At 34.6% G+C, this 22,796-nt stretch overlaps 1 pseudogene; it reads right to left on the bottom strand.

Moving 5' to 3' along the window:
- Positions 1 to 17,627: 17,627 nt before the first annotated feature.
- Positions 17,628 to 19,755, bottom strand: LOC143641747 (sperm-associated acrosin inhibitor-like; annotated as a pseudogene).
- Positions 19,756 to 22,796: the final 3,041 nt, after the last annotated feature.

Here is a 22,796-nt window from a genome sequence, read left to right as displayed (position 1 = left end):
TCTATAGATATCCCATATCTGAGCCACCGAGTTCTCCACTTCTGTATGAACCTGGAGATCTAATTATGGTCAAGGCTATACCTTCAGTTTCCCCAAATTTAGACCTTATCTGGAAGGGACCTTTTCTTGTGATTTTATCTATACCCTCTGCAGTGAAAATGCATTCACCACTGTTGGGTAAAATCTTGGCTTCTTGGATCAACTCCCAGAGAAACACACCCTTCCCAAGAAACTGAGGAATGATACTCCTGCACTCCAATAGAAGACCTAAAATATCTCTTCCACAAAGACAATAGTGATATACTTTTTTACCTTTTTATTGTTTTAGACAAGTCCACTTAAATTAAGTTTTTTTCTAGACTGGGCTCAATAATATGCAATGAGGTTACAGAAAGATAATTCCTGGATATATGGACTATTGCCCTTTCCAGAACTTCTGGCCTGCCTTGGTGGGTATCTCCTTTACAAGGAAAAGACTGGATCAAATTTACACTATGTGTAATTTTATAATGTTAAAACAGAAAGAAGAGAAATACTCTTTACAAACTGATACTTGTGCTGATATTAAATTGTGGCCTATAAATGAAAATTTATCACAACCAGGTCATGGAAAAACTTTCACTCCAGAAAAAAAAAATCTTCAAATATTTGCTGCTATAAAATCACATTTAAGACCATCTACAGTTCACTTTCCACTATCGCCTGAATGTCAAAGGTATACGGATGGTTACTATTAGATTTGGGACAAATATATATGGCTTACACCTACCACAGGGCATCTAAACCAAAAAAATCCCAATCTGTTGGGAACAACATAATCACACCCATGACAAATGGCCTAATGCCAGTCAGGAGTTAGGATGGATCCCAGAGTCACTATGAGATTATAACTTCACATTGTGATTTTACAGGCCATTGGTTTGGGAATAATTGGCTCTCTAGGCTTGAAATTAGGTGGCTAATACCCAATGGATATGTGGGAGTAACTTATGGCCTTGGCTTCCCCCAGGCTGGATGGGAAGATTACTATAGGGTACCCCCGGATGCAAGGGAGATGGACACAAAATATGAGACAACTGGCAAGTCTTCCAATTTCAGACATAGATGGTGATGATCTGTTTTTCATTAGGATGATCATTTAGCTTCACTGTGATACCACAAATTGGCCTAGAAGATGTAAAATGTGGCACATGAAAGCTATAACCTGATGTATTCAAACTGCCCTCCATGAGGTTGAGGAAAGTATTTCTCTCCTTAGCACAGATGTAACATCCATGAGCAAGGCTGTCTTACAAAACTGGATGGCTTTAGATGTTGTCACTGCAGCCCAAGGCAGTGTTTACATTCCTGACAACTCAGGCAATGTAACAACTAATATTCTTTCAAATTTACATTCCAAGATATTGCTAATGAGTACCCCCTGGGTGGCATGTCCTCTCCGGCCTCATCATGGGAACAACTTCTTGGCTCTTGGTTCTCTGGTACCTCCTGGTGGAAAAAAATTGCTGGTCTCTATCATCATCATCGTATCCATTGGCATGTTCACATGCTGCAGCATGTATTGTTGTATAAATCTTATGCCAGTACTCATATCTTCTTGTTTCTCTCATAGAGCAACTGTCTCTCAGATGACTTTACAACCTGTTCCTTCAGAACCAGACTTTTACCACAGACCCTTTGATTGACCCAAAACATTTCTAAAAGGGAAACCCAACCTACTTGTCTCTTATCACCTCCTCTTAGGCTGAAACAGCCAGAGCTGTCATGGCCCATTTCCCCTTACAGCAGTAAGGGTTCCCTTAATCAGAAGGGAGACAGTGGCAAAGGACAGTAGTCAGCATAGATAGTGGAGGATCAGGTTGGGAAGATGGGGGGATAATTCAAAGACAAGGAAATGGAAGGCTAACACCCCCAGAGCACTCCCCCACCTCAACAGGTTACCAACATCTGAGGAATTGCTCCTCCCAACACAAGGAATTGCTAATGAGTACCCCCTTTAGGGGCTTTTTTCCTACTTTTTGGGCTGGTGTGAAGGACAGGGAGAGGTATCCCCCTGAGAGGCTCCTTTCCTGCCTTTTAGTAATGTCATCAAGATAGGAAGAGGAGTCTGGGAGGAGAGGAGGACTGCGATCTGTAAAGGAGCAAGACACACACCCTCCCAGGAATACCAGTTCTGGTTCTCCTTCTCTATGGAGAAGTCTATTATCTCTGTTCTGTTCCTTAAATACATCTTGTTTTCTATGCTTGCCTCAGAATTTCTCGGGTGTTAAACCTTCAACACGAGGGGAATGGGGATCTGATCCTGATTTCCAAGACCAGTATCAATAGCTATATTAAGTTTCCATCCTCTTAACATCTCTCCATGGGGATTAAATTCAACCATGAACTTAAAAGGAGTTAAACCATATTCAAACTATACCACTGTTCAACATGGTTTTAGGAATGTTAATTAGATACATGAGCATAGAAAAGAAAAAAAAAGAAAAATTATATTTTCACATTATAAGTGCTCACTAAAAACACCTAGAAAATCTTCACAAATAATAACAAAAAAAATTAGCACTGTAACACAATATAAAATTAATATACAGAAACAAACCAATTTTATATAAAGAAGAGTGATGAACTGAAAGATATAATGGTAAGAAAAATTCCATTAAAATCATAAGAAAGAGGACTGGCAATATAATTCACTGGGAGAGCACTTGCCTAGCATGCACAAAGCCCTGGGTTTAATCCCCAGTGCTAGTACCACCAATAAAAGTAAAAAAAGATCATAACATAAAATGAAAGGCCAAGAATAAACTTTAGTAACCATGTGCAAATCCTATATAAGATACAATAAAACACTTAAGAAAAACACAAACATGTACTTGAAAATTGGAAAAATGTTCTTTGTTTTTAAATAATATGATTGAACATTTTAATGATGTCATATTAGTGAACTAATTATATATATGCTATATAACTATTCACATATATATTATATATGTCAGCATTGCAGTAAATAAAGAATTTAAAGAATTGAACTAATATTTCATAGGGAAAATAAACGGTGAATACATCTAGGAGATGTAGGTTGGGTCTTCTTTATTGAGACGTTCTATGAATCTTCCATGGTTTAACAATGTAGAACTACCTTCTAATGGTTAGAGAAATAGAAGAGTTATAAAATCAAGGAATAGACCAAAGTACATTTGAGAATTTAGTATGTGGTAAACAAGATATCTCAAATCAATGAGACAGAAATTGACTTATTCAACCTTACTTGTATAAATACAAACTAAGCTATACCTAGACGCCAAATCTTGAAAATTAAAACCCTTAATAAAACATTTCAGTTGCAAGAAGATAGTGCCCCTCTCAAATGTTGTAAAGGGAAATACAAAATAGCATTGACACTGCTGGTTACCAGTGATAAGTCCTGCTTCCTTAGATGTTGAATTTAACATTAGAGAAGCACACCAAGCAAGCTTATAAAATAGGGTTTATTTAAAAAGGGGTAACATAGACTTCTCCCAGGAGGGAAAAAGGGGGTCGTAGCTGGTATCCTGGTATTCCAAAAAGTGAGCATGTTTATATATATATAGTTGTAGATGGGCACAATGTGTTTATATATTTATTTTTAGGTGGTGCTGAGGATCAAACCCAGGGGCTCACACTTGGGAGGCAAGAGCTCTACCACTGAGCCAAAGCCCCAGCCTCCTGTCTCTTTTATACATCCTAAATTTCCTTTGTTCTCCTGTTTTGTTTCCTCTTATCTCTCTCCTCCCTGTGACTAAGCCCAGGTGGGATGGCCAAAATGTGAGAAGAAGATGGACAGGCAGGGCCAAGGTGGAGTGATCAGGGCAGGAAGGGGAGCCCAGCATGCATTCATTAACAACTTCTACAACTCCCTGAAGGGCGGGACAATCTCTTACAAAGCAAGTTTGGAGCAGGGGCAGGTTATCTTGATAAGAGTAGAGGAAGGGCTCTAAAGGCATTTCAATTCCTTAGTGGGTAATCTCCAACTTCTTGGACCAAAATTGGCCTCCATTCTCTGGATTCAAACCTTGCCTATTTGCCTGTCTTTAATTCTGGCTTCTGCATGACCCATGAGTAACATTTCCTTTAATGGATAAACTGTGATAATATAATTACATTGTGATTATATTTTGCTTCCTTGTCCTAGCAAACTAACATCCGCAACTTACCCTAAAAATACATCTCTACTGATAGAAAATTACATCTACACAAGGATTTTCACTGAAACATTATTTGGAGTTGTAAAGTATTGGAATCAGTTTATGTGATCAAATATGTAAGTTTTCTTAAATAATCTCTTTGCATATGGGGTCTAGAATGTTATATGTTTTGGCCCAGAAGGGGATAACTGCATAGAATTTTGCTTACCATTTGTCACTTTGGTTGTGAGCATTTTTGTCTAAATCATTCAACTTTATGATAAAAATTTCCAAGATTATACTCCATGGAACTCACAGAATGGGAGAAAATATTTATAAACCACATACCTAAGAAAATCTAATAACTCTTACAGTATAAAAAACAATGTAATATGAAAGACAATGGGGCTTTCTCCCCTTAACAATAAAAATAAATAAATACATAGTAGCCTCACAAAGAAAATGCCTATAGATACAAAAGAAAAAATAAAGGGAATCAAATCTTATCCCAGCAATAAAATCACTGTAGGAATTTACTCAATACCTTTTAATAATGGATAGAATATCCAGAAAAAAAAGATCAAAAGGAAATAGAAGACTTGAACAACACTAGACCAAACGAAACTGACAGACATCTACAGAGCATTCTACCCCAAAGTATCTGAATAGAACACCAAGCACACATAGGACATTTTCCAGGATAGATCTTGGTAGGTCACAAACAAGTCTTCACAAATGTAAGAACACTGAAAGCAAGCCAAGTATCTTTCCAACCATCCATTTTCACTTGAGGGAAGAGTTTGATGGGGGTAAGACAGATGGCACAGTGCAGATAAGACAGTGAGAGCTATTCTGTGTCTTCTCTGAAGACCATAAAGTAGGTCAGTAAAGGTTTTTCCTAAGTACTAATCAGTAGATCTTCTCTTAGCAGGAGGCTTGGGGAAATTTTCATCTGATGAACTTTTAAATATGGGGAAAGAAGAAGATAAAAATTGCATTATAGATCCTAAGATAGACATGTAAACTTTTTTCAAGCAGATAATTTGGAAAAAAAAAATAAGAGAATCAAACCTGAAAAGAAAAACAGGAGGCTGAAAATGTTAAGTCAACAGTGGTCTAGACTTCAAGTGGTTTAAAAAACTAAGTTCATACAGAATTACTGGGAGAGATAATAAAGCCATCCCACTCTCAAGACCATCAATCATTAATACCTGTAGAACTTACACAAACAAGAGAAGCATCCCTTTAACAAATGTATAAATATTCAGTATTAACTGTAAGCCCCATGTTGTAATGTTGTTTGACAGATCTCTAAAATTTTTCATCTTGCATAACTGAAAATTTATAAAATTTATTCTCATTGAATAACAACTTCCTGTGACCTCTACCCTAAGTCCATATAATATATATATATATATATGTGTGTGTGTGTGTGTGTGTGTGTGTGTGTGTGTGTGTGTGTATTTTTTTACCTTATCAGGGTGATGTCATGATTTTGGGCTGCTGATTAGATTCAATTTCTGAACTTAATGTAATGATATTACAGACGAGATCGGGTGTGTTCAGGGTGGTATGGCCGTAGACATGTAATGATATTACAGATTTTTACTTTTGGAATGAGCCTTTTATTTGCACATATCATTTGGAAAAATTGTATAAAATTTACAGTATGAAAATAGTTTACCTTTGTTAACTTCCTAAAGAATCAATATTAGCTTACCTTTTTCTTCTGATTTTTTGTAAATGTAAAGGAAATTTCTCTAAAAACAAAAAATGAAAGAAATAAAAACACCCAAATGAAAAGAATTTAAAAAATCAAAGTTTTAGAAAAGCCATAGTCCCTGATAGTAAGTGACCCTATCTCTGAGTAGCAGAAATACATAAATATTGCCTAATATTGCAAATGAAAATATTGTGATGTCTTTAGTGGCAGAAGCAAAACACCAAATTAATAGAATGAAATCAAACACTTTTAAATTTCAGAATTAATTTTAGTCTGTGAAAAATAATTTGATGAATTGCTCTTCAATAATACCCAATATCTTTTTCACCTTTATTTTTGTGCTGTTAGTTAAAGAAGACAATGCTTTGCATGAATCATTTCAATAAAAATTAATCAGTGTTTAATCAATCAGTTCTCTGCTCTAATTATGGACTTACAGTATTAATAATACCTTACAGCTGACTTGATTCTGAAATTGAAGAGTTATCATAAGTGTTAGGAAAATAACCAGGTGCCAGGGATATCAATGCAAACAAGGCGTAAAGGACTTTAGGGCCTTGAGAGCAGGCAACATCAGCTCAGACTGTCAAGGAATGCCAGACCTGGAAGAAATCATTTTTACTCATACTTTCTGGGGAAAAAGCTTGATGTTTTATTCAATGAACCAAGGTCCACAGCCCATTTTCCTCCATCTGTAATGGAGGAAATGAAAACAGCAATTCACTGATGCCATTTTGCAAACATTTGTTACATACCTGTTTTAGTTTGCCCTGAGAGATTACAAACCCAACATAATCAGTCCCTCCATTCCTAAGTGACAGTTGTTATTTCCTGCTATTTCTAGGATACGTGAAGAGTTTCACCCAAAATTGGAAAATATACTCACTAGTATAAGGAATACAATTTAAGAACATGGTGAAAACAGCTTTAACTCATGAAGAGAAGAAAAAATATTTTATTATGTCTATGAATGAAAAACATCCTAATGGTTTTTATAACCCTTGAAACAGACAAACAAATCCAGGGCCACAGGAAGAAAGTTTTTTTTACTGGTCAAAGAACTGTTCTACCTGGTAGCTGGATGAATTCCCTTTTCTTTTGCCCATCCCTCAAATTCAATGAGAACTATAACTTGTGTAAACGAGGTTCCTCAGAAATATGAGAAAAAGGTTGGGTCAAATTCCCTTTCACACATAAGAAATGGCTAGCTTTGGCAACCCTTGGGGTTAGGGACTGAATTATATATATATTTTTTAATTTTTTTCCTTGGAGAGTAGTAATAGTTGTTTCTGGGAGGCCCAACCTGCAGCAGTCCTCTCAGCAATGACATACAAGGGCTGTCTCCCCAGCTTTGAACTTGACCTGCTTCACACAAGACAGGCCACAAAAACAACAGCTCTGACCTAGATGAGACATGAAGTGTCTTGTGTCCTCCCTGGAGGTTGTAACGTGGATCATGAGTGGTGCCTCCCAAATAGATTTTCCCTCAGTAGGAGGTAGGGGCACAACTTGATCTGATGACACAGAAGTATGGGGTAGAAAAGATGACAAGAGTGATTATAGAACCTAAAATTTAAAGGAGGGGGGGGAACATTCCAAATAATTGAGTTGGAAGGAACAAAAGAATTGAAGCAAGAGATTTTTTTTTGTTAACTGTAATTAAAGATATACCTATCTCCTCAATAACTTTCAATGCAATGACAGTCCCATATCCAGTTGCATTTTTAAAAATTTAATTCTTTTGTATTTTGTAGGCTTACAATTGTAAGAAATAATACAGAGAAATTCTGTTTAATTGGTTTTTTCTAGTGAGACTCTGGTACAATGTTACGACCAGGACTTGACCCCCCAGTCTTTACTAACTTTGTTATAATATAGTCTTGATTATTTTTCTTTAAAATGTGAGAATAATGATTTCTATTATTATTGTATTTTATTTTAAATGCTATAGATAAAATATTGAAACTATCTACCCTTAAATTGTGTATTTAGTAGATATTTGTCATCTTAATTTTACCCTCCCCCCCCAACCCTTCTGGAGAAGAAATTCAGAATTTAGAAAGGAACCTTTGGGATTAGTAATTTTCATGCTCACTAAACTGCTCTCTAATCCAGTAAGAACAAAAAAATTCCTTATTAAAGTAACTATTATGCTTATACTAACTCTTAATTACTTATATAGATTGCAGAGATTTTTGTGGTAGATATCAAACATAAAAAAAGCTGCTAAGAAGCCACTTATATCCCATGCTGTGAACTTCTCTTTATATCAACAGAGATTAAGACAGGAGAGGCAGCGTATGAACTGATAAAAAAAATGAATATAAACTTTTTGAAATTTTTCTTAAAAGGCTATGAAAGTTTTAAAATTTACCATAAAAAGGAATGTTAGCTATGTGGATTAGTAAGTATAGCTTAAATGAAGAAAAAATTCATGCAGTATTCAAATTTTATCATGGAAGAAATGATGCAAAAAGTTTAAAAGACAGGCAATAGGTACCGGGAACACTCCCCAGCCCTCTCAGTCACTGCCTCCATTAGTGTTGGCAAAGAAATTCACCACTCAGAGCTGTAACAGAGATGAGCTACCTGGATTGAACATAAGCATGTAAAATACCAGCTAAGATGCATGGTGGGCCTGTCCCCGCCTACTGTATAATGCAAGTTGTTGTTGTTATTTTGTTTTGTCTTTGGAGACTAAACTGTAGGTGGAAGTTTAATAAACTTTTAAACATGACTGAATTCTTCTAATATACCTCATGTCTCAGAGAGACCAAAGTGATGTGGTTATACTAACCACAGGAGACAAAAAAACTAAACTGGGATCAGGGACAATTCTTAGCAGTTTCTAAAGGTTAGGGTGTGATGCTCAAATCCTTTCTTTATGGGAAGAAAGGTGAGTGCTGAATACTTTTGCAGTTACAGAAAGAATACTGAAGGGAATAACCAGCTGCTGTGGGGGAATTTCTGTATTGAGAGGCTTCCTGGAATGTTCCTCACCAACTGGGCATGGATTGATTGTGTCCCACATGAGAATAAAAAGAAAGATAAAGCTGGACGCAGTAGTGCATGCCTGTAATCGCAGCGGCTCTGGAGACTGAGGCAGGAGGGTCCTGAGTTCAAAGCCAGCCTCAGCATCCGCAAGGTGCTAAGCAATTCAGTGAGACCCTGTCTCTAAATAAAATACAAAATAGGGCTGAGGATGTGACTCCATGGTTGAGTGCCGCTGAGTTCAATCCCCATATCTCACTTCCCCTGTCAAAAAAAGAGAAAGATCAACCAACTTTCTACCAAAAGATAAAAAGTGTTGGTGCAGAGATAAATGGAAGGGAAAGAGTCTATAGACTGCAAATGAAAGCTGTTATTGTAGTCCACAGATGAGTTTTGGGGAAACCATGTTCCATATTTGTTAAATATAAAGCATGAGTAGAAATGATTTCCTCCAGATCTGATATTCCTTGGCAGTTTTAGTTGATGTTGGTCTCCTCTGAGTTCTCTAAAGTCAGGGTCTCGTTTGTGTAAAGGAGTTGCTCATTGATACCCTTGGCATCTAGTTATTTTCCTTACACTTAAGATGTCTCCTTAATTTCAGAATCAAATCATCTGTAAGGAATTGAATAGAAGTCCACAATTAGAGCAGATGATCTGTTAAACAGTGATTAATTTGTTTGTATTTGAATAATTCATGCAAAGATTTCAACTATAAAAGTGAAAAAGCAAAATAGTACGTATTATTGAAAAGCAATCCATGAAGTTATTTTTCACAAGTTGAGAATAATTTTGGAAAAAGCATAAAAGAATAAATGGTATGTTAGATAGAGAAAATAGAATAATATAAAAGACATACTCAAAATCTCAAAAAGTAGTAAAAGAATGGAAGAGAACATATGACAGATATTAACCCAACTGTATCACTAATCATTTTGCTTGCTAATGTTCTGAACATGTTAATTAAAGGGAAGAGGTTAATAGAATCAATCAAAAAGAAAACAGACTACAGGCTCAGTGGCTCATGCCTATAATCCCAGCGACTCGAGAAACCCTGTCTATACAAAACAGGGCTGGGGATGTGGCTCAGTAGCCCAGTGCCCCTGAGTTTAATCCTTGGTACCAAAAAAACAACAACAACAAGACAGACATTATGAAAGCAGAAGGAATACTCTTAGAGGAGAGCAAGCATGTCAGAGGGAGAGAGGAGAGGAGAATAAGGATAGGTACTTGGGAGTAAAATTCATCCTATTATATTATATGAATATACAAATATGACACAATGAAACCCACATATGCACCAATAATTTTTTAAAAAAAGAAATCAAGGTAATTAGACAATATTAAAAAAAAGATCCAAGTACTTATTGTCTACTTTAAGGACATATATAGATTAAAATTAAATGGATTGATCAACAACATGTACACTCAGAAAAATGAGAAATTATATCCCACCCATGTATGATATATCAAAATGCATAAATGAATTCTACTGTCATATATAACTAATTAAAACAAAAAATAATTTTAAAAAGTAAATGGATTGAGCAACACATACTTTGCTAGCACTAATCAAAAGAAAGTAGAAGTGGCTAAGTTGGCAGCAGACAGAACAAACTTCAGAGCAAGAAAAGTTACCAGAGATTAATAGGGGCATTACATAATGATAAAGGAGTCAATACTGCTAGGAGAAATAACAATCTTGTACATATATATTCCTAACAATAAAATGTCAAAATATATAAGGCAAAATCTAACAAAACTGCAAGGAAAATTAGATAAACCCAATATTATAATTGGAAACTTTGACACTCTTCTATCAGAGTAGACAAATTCAGAAGACAGAAAATCAGCAAGAACATTGATGAACTCAACAGTACTATTACTCAATAAAGTTGACATCTGTAGACTACTTCACCCAACAAAAGAAGAGACATTCCTCTCAAGCTCATGTGAAACACAAAGACAGACCACATGCTGGGCCATAAAACATACCTCAAAAAATTTAAAAGATTAGAAATCATACCATCTCTACTTTTAGACCACAGTGAAATAGAATTGGTAATCAGTAACTTAAGATAGCTGGAGAATCCTTGAATGCTTGGAGATTGAATGATACATTTCTAAATACCACACAAGGATCAAAGAAGAAATAAAACACTTGATAAATGCTTTGAGTCAATCAAAGGATGCTAAAAATAACAAGAGAAATTTTAAAATATTTTGAGCAAGACTCAGATGAAAACACAACTTTTCAAAATTTATGGGTTTTAATAAAAACTGCTTAGGAAAATTTATAGCACTGAATGCATATGTTAGAAAAATAAGAATTCTTAGAATGAATAATATAAGGTTTTAGCTTTGGAAAACAGAAAAAGGTTCAAACTAAATCCAAATTAATCTGAAGAAAGGAAATGAGTATTAAAAATAAATAAGTAAATTTGAAAACAATAAATTAACATAGAAAATATGTGAAAGCAAAAGATGTTTCTTCACAAAATCAATAAAAATACATAAGCCTCTATGCAGGCTAACTAGGAAAAAATAGAAAACAAAAATCATTAATATCAGAAATGAAAGAATATCACTTAAGAACCCATAGACATTACAAGAATAACCAAAGAATACTATGAATAACACTGTGCCCATAAATTTGATAACTTAGATGAAATGTACCAATTCGTTAAAATACACAATATACCAATACTCACACAAGAAGAAATAGACAATCTAAATGGCTTTTATCTTAAAGGAAGTTGAACCAATAATTAATAGCCATCCTAAAGAGAAACAATCAGGTTTAGGTTGGTTTGCTGTTGAATTTTCCCAAACTTTCAAAGAAGAAATTTTATCAACTCTATGAATAAATCATTTCTCTCTAGAAGAGAAAAGCACAGAAAATACTCCCCAACTTATTTTATTAGGCCAATGTCATTTTATCAGAAAAATATAAGAAAAGACAACTACAGCCAGTCTTGGTGGCACAAGCGTGCATTCCCAGCTACTCAGAAAGATGAAACCGGAGGATCACAAGTTCAAGTCTAACCTGGAGAACTTCATGAAACCTAATTTCTTCAATACTTCTATAAGAAATTAGAGCAACAACATTTTGATATGGAAAAATATATCAAGTTAAAACATCACCTTGCTATGGCTAAAGAATTTCTAAATGTGTGCACCATTCTCTCTGAGAATGCAGTAGAGGAACTCAGCAAAAATAATTAACCTTACATTTTTAAACATTACTGTATTTTCCATTATGTATTGATTTTGTAATTTATAAACTGTATGTTTTTGAGTCTCATGGTTCACTTCAATATTACTGTCTCAATCTGTTTTAGATAATAAATTCATATTAAAGAATAAAATTAATTACATGATCTTATCAATAGTTTCAGGGAAAGGATTTCACAAAATCCAATACCCATTCATGATAAAAAATGAGGGGAATTTCCACAACTTCATTAAAAACTTCTAAAAAACCTTTATTACTAACATTATATTTAGTGAAAAGAAACTAGAAGCTTTGCCACTATCAGGAACAAAACAAAGATGCCCCTCTCACTACTCCTTTTTGATATGAAACTGGAAGTATTAACTAATAAGACAAGAAACGTGAACAGATGTAAGCTGATTGGGAAAGAAGGAGAAAAAAAAAAACGTTCTTAGATGATAGGAATGTCTACATAGAAAATCCAAAAGAATTGCCTAAAAAATACTCCTGAAATTAATAAGAAATTATAAACAGATTACAAAATACACATTTAAGATACAGGATTTAATCCCTTTCCTATATGCCTACAAAGAACAAATGGAGTTGAAATTTAAAAATGCCACCATTTATGCTAGTACCCACCAAATTAAATACTTAGGAATAAATCTAACAAAATATGTACAAAATCTATACTCAGAAAACGATAAAACTCTAATGAAAGAAATAAAATAGAAACTAAATAAAATGGAGAGGTATTCCATGTCCATATACAAGAAGACTCAATATTGTCACAATGTCACTTCTGTCCAAATTGACCTGTAGATTCAATGCAATCCAGTGAAAATGACAGCAAGTTATTTGTTAGAGACCAACAAATTGATGCTAATGTGTGTTCTGGGAAGGTAAAAGACCCAGAGTAGCCAACACAATATTGAAGGAAAAGAGCAAACTTAGATTCCTGACACTACCCCACTTCAAAACAGTATAAAACCACAATAATCAAGACAATTATGGCATTGGAAAAATAATAGACAAATAGCTCAATGGAGTAGTACAGAAATCCCAGAATAGATTCTCAAAAATATAATCACCTGGTCTTTGACAAGAAAACAAAGACATTACAACAATGCTTTAACAGCTGAGCATCCGTATGTAAAAAAAAAAAAAAAAAAAAGAAAAAAAAGAAAAAAATTTAATCTAGATGTAGACCTTACATTCTTAGGAAAAAAAAGCTATTCAAAATTCATCATAAACCTAAATGTAAAATTCAGAACTATAAAACTCCTGGAAAATAACATAAGAGAAAACATGGTTGCCCTTGGTTTTGGACATCACTTTTTATATACAATACCAAATACATAATCCATGAAAGAAAGATCTAATAAGTTGAAACTCTTTGAAATGATTTACAAAGGATAACCTCCAGAGAATGAGAACTCACAGAGGGGAAAAAGTGTTTTTAAAATTCATATTTTAAACATCAACAATAAGAGAACAACTTGTTTAAAACAAAGGCCAAGGACTTTAAGAGACACTTTACAAAGATGTATAGATGATAAATAAGCATATAAAATATGTTTCATATCATATGTTTCTGAGCAAATTCAATTTAAAACAATTCCTTATTATTTCACATCTATTTAAATGACCAAAATCCAGAATAATGACAACACCAAATGCTGGTGAGAATGTGGAGTAACCCAATGCTCACTCATTGCTGGTGGAAATGCAGAATAATATAGCCATTTTGCAATGCAGTGTGGTGGGTTTTACAAGTCTAAACAATTTTTCTCTATCTTATCCAGAAATTGCACTCATTCAAGAAGAGCTAAAAGCTTTTGTCCAGACAAAAACTTATACATGGATATTTGTAACAATTTTATTCATAATCCCTGAAACTGGAAGCTATCAAGATATTCTTCAGTAAGTGAATGAATATTTTAATTAATTTAGGCTGCTATAAAAATAACTATAGACTGTGTGGCTTATAAAGAATAAGAATTTATTTCTCACTATTCTGAAGTCTGAGCAATCCAAGATCAAATTGTCAGTCTAGTTTGTGACTAGCAAGAGTTCACTTTAGGGTTCATTGATTGCTGTCTTCTTCCTGTGGCCTCAGATGATGAAAGGCACAAGGTACTCTCTGGGGTCTTTTATAAAGTTAATATTCCTATTATGAGAGTTCCTCCTTCATAATCTAATCAGTTACCAAAGTCCCTCCTTGAAATTCCATTACATTGGCGATTTGGCTTTGATAAATTAATTTGAAGGAATACAAACATTCTGTCTTCAGCAATACATAAATATGAGAAGTATATCTAGACAATGGAATATAATGGAGCACTATAAAGAAATGAGCTACCAAGCCATGAAAAATGTGGAGAAAACAGATTCATATGATGAAGTGAAAGAAGCCAGTCTAGGAAGGCTACCTACTGCATGCTTCCCACTTTATGGACATTCTGGAAAAGGTAAAACTAGAAAGAGAATAAAAATGATCAGTAGTTGCTGGGGTTAGGAGAAATGGGTGGAGTACCAAGAACATTAAGGGCAGTGAAAATTTTTTCTGGGTGATAATCTAATGTGAATACATTTCATTATATATTCATCCAAATCCCCAGAATACAAAACACCAAGAATCAACCCTCAGGCTGGGAGGAGTGGTACATGCCTGTAATCCCAGCAGTTTGGGAGGCTGAGGCAGGAGGATCTTGAGTTCAAAATCAGCCTCAGCAAAAGCAAGGTGCTAAGCATCTCAGTGAGACCCTGTCTCTAAATAAAATACAAAATATGGCTGATAGTTCCACTGTAAACCTATTGGGCAATTATGAACATGATTTATAAAAGAGGTTTTCCTTTTCCTATTGTGTATTCTTTTTTTTTAAAAGAGAGAGAGAGAGAGAGAGAGAGAGAGAGAGAGAGAGAATTTTTTTAATATTCATTTTTTAGTTTTTGGCAGACATAACATCTTTATTTGTATGTGGTGCTGAGGATAGAACCCGGGCTGCATGCATGCCAGGCGAGTGCACAACCGCTTGAGCCACATCTCCAGCCTCTATTGTGTATTCTTGACACTCTTCTCAAACATTAGTTGACCATATATGTGGATGTATATGTGTCAATTGCTTTTACCGATGTCATAGTTTCCATTACTATGTATTTTTTTCATATCCTTTTCAGTCCTGTCCTCTCCATGTATTTTGAAAACTTCTTGTGGCAGAGATGTTTGTACTGATCTTATTATTTAATGAGGACAAAATAAAATAACAGATGGCATAGGATAGATCCAGTACAACGCTGTCAATACTGTAAAGGCTCTGTGATAGGCAGTTATCTTTCCCTATACAGGGGAAAGCAGGAAGTAGTTCTAGGAACTGCTCTTTGAGCATTTTTGAAAGACAACAAACGAATATTAATTTTTCCTACATTACAGGCATCATCATTAGATATAAGAATAATAATTCAAAATACTACCTCTATTTCTATAGAAATGTGGTTTGCCAAAATTACATCTTCTTCATTTTATTAGTATAACCAGACTGTCTCCAAGTTTTTGATCTATTTTATTCTGGAACACTAAATTGGATACTTTTTTGAATACTTTTCTCAGTCAGTCAGAAAAAAAAAGAAGTAGAACTGGAACATTTAGATGTCTGTGTAGAGGATAACAACTTAGAATCTTGATCATACTACAACCAAAACTAAAAATGAACTTGAGGTAGAGTGCATATGGAACCAAAACAAACAAGTTTCTCAAGGAAACAATAATATATTTTTTTCCCTTGGTTTTGGTCGAAATGAATTGCAAAGCCAACTAAAAAATTATATGACATAGCATCATAAGAAAAATGCATGGCATAGTGTCTCCTATTTCTTATGCTAAAAGATGGAAGGGAATGAAGGTGTATCTGTCTTGAAAACCATAATATGCACCCTAAGTCAAGGAAGGCATGGTTGCCTATCATCCCAGGCCACCCCACTACATCTCACTAACTTGCAAGCACGAAAGGAAAATATAAAAAATGTTTCCTGAATCTCATAAACCTTGCATTTGTTTTGTATTGATCCTACGGTCTGTTCAATCTCAGGCATATTCTAGAGCTTACAGTCTTAGTCAGTATTGCCTAAGTTTGTGATTATAACATTAATCTGGGTGCTTCTTAGAAATTCAAGTTTCCAGACTCGACAAAGAAAATATTCTCATTTTTTTAGGACAGAGAAGATACCAAACAGCTATATTCTTTACAAATATGTAATAGTTTGAAAATAGACCCTTTGCTTCAAAATTATTCATGTGTAATTATCAGAAGAATGCATTTGGGTTAACCCACTATCCAAAGGAACAAAGGACATTTTCATAAAGATAGTTTAATATTTTATTAAGCAAAATAGGGTGTTAATTACATTAGGTTACATATTACCAAACATAATATTAACTTGAAAATTAATATTTAGATAGTTGAACACAGAGGATAAAATACTAAAATCCCGGAATCTTAGAATTGGAAAGAACATTGAATGTCAAGTATTTTGTGTCCTACAGGAAGATTCACCTGATCTTCTAGGAGCATAAGATCCTAATTGCAAAATTTCAAATTGCTTGTAGAATTCACTGCAAAAATGGGACCACAATAAAATCCATGGGAATATGTAACTCTTCCAAAAATTCAACATTTACCATAATGTGCGAAACTAAGTTTGTAGCCACTTTTTCTGTAGAAAAAGAAAGAGAAGGAGAATGGAGAGGGACAAAAATAAATAAATAAAAGAACACATTCATCTCCCTGGGAAGTGCACCAAGAGTTTCCTAAGGGGCAAGACTGGGACTCTGGACATGATGAAGAGACTATGTTCTGCTTCTACAAGTGGTTGAACCCTACCGGCTCCCAGTCCCTGCCTATCTCCAACTATGAGGATACCTAACATTTTCTACTTCCTCAGTCCTGCCTCAAACTTGGAATCTGGCAAGACCTGAGAAAGCAGAGAATAAGAGATCATGTTATTCGTCCTTGAGAAAGACATGGCAATTAGGTCATTATAAGTACAAAGACTTTATGAGGTGAAACACCAGAAGAAAACACTGCAAATGAAGTAGGGAATTCGAGCAAATCCATCATCACATTAAGTCCTTTAGGAGAAGGGGAGAGGGATGGAATTTTGAGTGGATGTTCCTTATAATATCCTATGGTCTGAGGAAGGCTTGGAAAATGTGGAGTTCAAGGGACAAATTTGACCACTGGGGGAGTCCCTTTCTTTCATGAATGGGTCCATTTCACAGATTTCAATGTATAGCAGAGGTCTGTTTAGCCTTAGGGCTTTGGAATCACGTCATATTGGCTACTAGTTTGCCACTATTCTCATTAAGTTGTACGTTTTCAGAATACCCGGCATGGCTATATTCTCAAATACAAAATCACTTTCAGAAATGACAATTTCAAACAAAGATAGGTACAAGTGTTTCTTTGTCTTTTACAGCACATTAGTTTTTTTTCTATGTGTTCTGCATATATTACTAATATAATAACTAGTTCTTCATTAATTACAGTATATAATTACCATGATGTTCTTACTTGTAGGCCATGCAGAAAATACATTTGTTGCAATAAGTATGACCATCTGATCCACAGACTGGAATATATTCTTTGGTGCAAATGTTGAAAAGTTGATTATACAAACCACAAATTGTCTATAAAATATACAGAAAAAACATAAGCATACCAGAAAAATAGGCCAGTGAATAAAATGTTCTTCATTTTTAATATGTATCTCATCCATCCATAAGGGGTAAATATATTCTATACATTAATATAAAGATAAACATTTAAACTAACATAGTACAGTAAAAAGTAAGAGAATAATTATCCATTTTCTATTGTGCATAAGCCCTTTACAAAGAAAGAGCCATAAAACTGATTAAACATGATCCTAAAATGTCCATGGACTTTCCCTCCAGATTACATCTCCCTTCCCTCCCCTCCCAGAGGAAATCACACAATTGAATTTTCTGTTTATTAATTCCTGTACAATTTCCCTGCATATCAATGTATGTATTCACTACATGCACTCATGTTCATATATCTCATTTTTATGAAAGTATTCATTAATGCATACTTGTTCAATTTTAGACATTTTGTTAATTTACACAAAGAAAACAATGGCATGTGTGTTCTTATGTATGATTTGCTTTTTATGCATCATATGACCCATGCATAAACTGACATTTATAGCTGTAGTTGATTTATTTTTGCTGTTAGGTAGCAATCCACTATATGAATATACAGAAGTCATTTTTAACAGTGAATCAGTAACTGGTTGGTCCAGCCTTTCATTCATTTTATTCAAATAAATAATTCTACTCTAAATAGCATTTTCTCTCTCAGAAGCATGTCCACAATAGCATCTCACTGCCAATGACTGGAACTTGGTGGGAAGTGTATTCATTTTATCATTGTGTATAGATGTGAGACCATTTGTTATTACAAATGGTCTCATATTTTTGGATGGATTCTGTTTCTTGAATGTGGTGTAATAAAAAAATATATTTTTATTTGCAAAAACTCATTCTGTGTTCATTCTCTTTGGTAAACTTCATGTTAAAATATTCAATTTACAAAATAATTAAGATTTTACCTTTTTCAACTTCCAAACCAATGAGTAATAACTTACCGGATGCCTGTAAATTACTGATTTTATAAAGAGAGTTTCTGAAAACAAAGCAAAAATGAAAAGTTAAAATATAAACAAAGAACATAGTTTCTGGTAAGAAGTACCCACATGTATTTATAGTAGAAATTTATGCAAATTGAACAGTATTATAAGTAAGATTTGATAATTTTGTGGCAGTTATTAAAAAATTAACTCAAAATAAAGCAAATCTAGACAATTTTGATCCAAACTGATCCAGCTCTACATATAAAAATATTATTTATGCTGTTTATTTATAACCCTCATTATAATGACTGAATTTTTCAATTTTTGAATAAATTTTTAAATAAACCATTCTGGTCTTAGGGATGAAAATATCTTGCATATGTTCACTTAAGTAGGAAAAAAATCAATATTCTTTTCTACTTTCAAGATTCTATCTACTGTATCACAATTCCTTTATTCTGAAATTCATAGCTGAACTTGAGCTCTTGGGAGGATAAATTGCCCATTAATATATCAATGACCTCCCTTCTTATACCATGCCTTGACTTAGAGGACTCTAAGCTGGCAAACAACAAATTAGGTTCACAGGAGTGCTAGACTTACAAGGTATTATTTCTCCTAGAACATTGCATTAACAATAGTGGAATCTGAGCTCCCAAAAGAAAAATAAATTTAAAGTTCTTGAGTTATATAGGTGAGCAAAGACTTAAAATCTATAAGCCCATTCTAATCACAACTCTTTTCAACTTCTCAAATGAGACAAATGAGAAAAAGCAAGCCACTAATTGGATTTTAAAGAGACACTTGTAAAGTGCATTGGTTTATCTCACCAGTTGAAGGATTATATCCTGCAATAAAACTAACTCATTCAATCTTGATCACAGCAGTTGTTTCTAGAATTTTCTAGGATATTTGAAGTGTTTCTCCCAGGATTGGAAAATTTACTCACCAGAATAAAGAGGAAATGTCAAGACAATGATGAACATGAGTTTGATCCTTGATGAGAAGAGAGTCATTTTATAGGTCTGTGGAGAAACTCTTTGGAGTGTTGTTAACAATGATACCTGACACATCAAATAAAAAGAAACAGGCCTGATTTCATGATGTTTCTTATTTTTAAAGAAACTGCTATGATTTCCTAGTAGGGAGGACTATTCCCTTTGAAACCCACCACCCGAACTAGAATTAAACAAGTCATCAGATATCATAGGCTGGATGCAGTGGTGCACTTCTGTAATCACAGTGCCTTGGGAGGCTAAAGCAGGAGGATCCCAAGTTCAAGGCCAGTCTCAGCAATTTAGCAAGGCCCTGAGCAGCTTAGCAGGATCCTGTCTCAAAATAAAAAATAAAAAGGGCTTGGGATGTTGTTCAGTGGTTAAGCACCCCTTGAGTTCAATCCCCAGTATAAAATAAATAGACAAATAACAAATTTTCAATGTATTCTTTCCTTAAAAAAAAGTTATCATGGAAAACCTCTAGAGATACAAGAGAAAGCACAAGAAAACAACTACTAACAAAAAGGAAAAAGCTACTCATTACTCACTCTTCCATTTTCTCAACCAGCCTAGAAAGGGACTGGTTGCATTAAAAAAAAAAAAGTACATTCAAATCTTGGTTATTTTCTTCAAAAAGTAGTAAGAATTATTTCAGGAAGGCCTCACCTGGAGCAGTCCTTACAGCAATGATGCACACAAGAGGGCTCTCTCCCTAGATGCACACTTAACCTGCTTAACACAGAGAGAAGATGAGTTAAGGACAACAGCTCTGGAGGTTGTGACTATCTTGTTCACTTTTCCTCCTCAACCAATACCTTATATCTAAGTCTCTTTTATTGACCTGTGTGTGAGGAGCTCCATGGGGGCGAGACAGATAGCCCAGATAAGACACAAAGGTATTCTGTTGTCTTTCCTGGAGGCAGTAAAGTAGGTCAAGAGAGGTGCCTCCCAAATACTTCTCAAAAGATTTTCACTCAGCAGGAGGCATGAGGACAATTTGATCTTGTGAACTCAGAAGTACAAGGAAGAAAGAGAAAATAATGAAAGCAAGCTATAGATCCTAAGATAAGAAGGTATGTGAAAGCTTGAAAAGCTTTCACATACCTTCTTAAAAGGGAAAAGAGAATCCATCAGGAAAAAGAAGTTTAGGAATGATATTTAGATCTGGGTCTAAGTTTTTTTGTGTTTATCCGAACTATATGCATGTTAGAGTCGTGGAGAACTTTCAAAGACTTTGGATTCATCAGTCTACTTTCAAAACAATGGATCAATCTTTAGAAGAAGAGGCCTGAGCATTGGCATGCTATGAGAGGTCCCAGGTGAATCTCATGTGCAGCCAACTTTAGGGAAGCATCTTCAGAAAACAGGGTGCAAATGCTTGGAGCAAGAGAGATGAAGACTAGGGAATGGAGTGAGACCATATGGGGCATTGTCTTAAAATATGGCAAAAATGTGTTCTTTACTTCAGCAGCACTAAGAGGATAATGGAAGATTTTAAAGAAAGGGAGACATTTATTACAAGTTACTCTCTTCTTAGTTAATGTCCCTAGCAGTCTGTCTCAGTGAAAAAAACATTGGCAGATGAAAGATCTTGGTACAAATCTTATCCTTTCTTAATTTAGATTCTGTGATTCAATATTTAGACTCTCTAATTCATAGATCTTTTGTAAATATGACAATTATAATATCTATCATTTATTATTCATAGGAAATGTTAGGAACAAAATATTTAAATTGAATTTAAAGTTCTGTGATTGTTGGTAAATTGCCACCCTAATCCTACCTGCTGATTTTTGCAACATAGAAGATCAGGATTTATAAAGAACCTTTAATATCAGTGATGTTCCATGCCAATTTATTGGAAAACCCAGATCTAACACGTGTAGAAAGTACTCCATTATTACAGTGAAGTAAATATTATACACATCCTCGCACTTTCAAGTGTCTACATGGACATCATGATAGAGGCCCATGCCAACTATTTCTGATGCAGAATATTGGATGGGAAAGGTTTCCTGGAAAGGGAAGTGCATATTAAATAGGGAAAAAAATTCTAGACATGATTACAATAGTGCATAACCACTTTTTATGGGACAGTCCTGAATAGAGGAGGCTTGTTGTAGTGCCTCCTATTACCTGAGATGTGAGGACTATGTTTAAGAGGAGAGTAAAAGGGCCTATTTACCTCTCTGCTGAAAAAGATATAAAGTGAGGGTCACAGAGTTTAGCTGAGGAGAAAACTTCTGGACTTCAGAGGAAAGCTCCCATTGATGAATGGGATTTATGTCCAAACCAGATAAGACTACACCAGCAAGATCAAAAGTCTAGAAGGAAGCATGCCCATTCTCATATCAAACTTATACAAATTGACTGATTAATTTACAAAGTCCTACTCCTTTTCTATTCAGATACTCAAGTACCAAAGAGCTAATTTGAACAAATCATTTCTTCCAAATCTCAGAAATCTCACAGTATCTTTGAATCTATTATGCAATGCATTCAGGGCTTCTGAGGAATTTATGATCAGAATAAAGTTTAGATCTGCCAGACATGGTGGTGTGTTGCCTGTTATCCCAGTGACCTGGAAAGTTCAGGCAGGAGGATCTCAGATTCAAATCAGTCTCAGCAACTTAGCAAAACCATGTCTCAAAAATTACAAAAGGCTGAGGATGAAGCTCAGTGCCCCCATGTTCAGCTCCCATGTTTAATCTAAAAAAAAGTCAAACTTTCAATTAAAAAGTACTGTATTTCCTCACCAAATGACAATATTTAGATATTGTTAAACCTACAGTGTTTTACTTTATTATAGCTAAAATATGGAGCTAATATGTATCTAATAAGATCTTCATAGAACTAAGTTACATTGGCATGTGGGATGTGGGGAACTGACTCAGCTTGTGTGGGAGTCAGGCAGAAGTAGAATTTTTATTCATTAATGGATACTAACTTTCACCAGTACACTGAGCACACCTACAGGTTAGTGATGATATCTGCTTTTACTTACCGAATTTACCCTAACATTATAAGTAGGGTTTGATGCATAATAGGAGTTTAGGAAAAAA

This window comes from Callospermophilus lateralis, chromosome 5 (genome assembly GCF_048772815.1).
Source record: "Callospermophilus lateralis isolate mCalLat2 chromosome 5, mCalLat2.hap1, whole genome shotgun sequence".
NCBI lineage: Eukaryota > Metazoa > Chordata > Mammalia > Rodentia > Sciuridae > Callospermophilus > Callospermophilus lateralis.
Note: the sequence above shows the minus strand (reverse complement) of the source record. Positions and strands in the feature narration are given on the sequence as shown.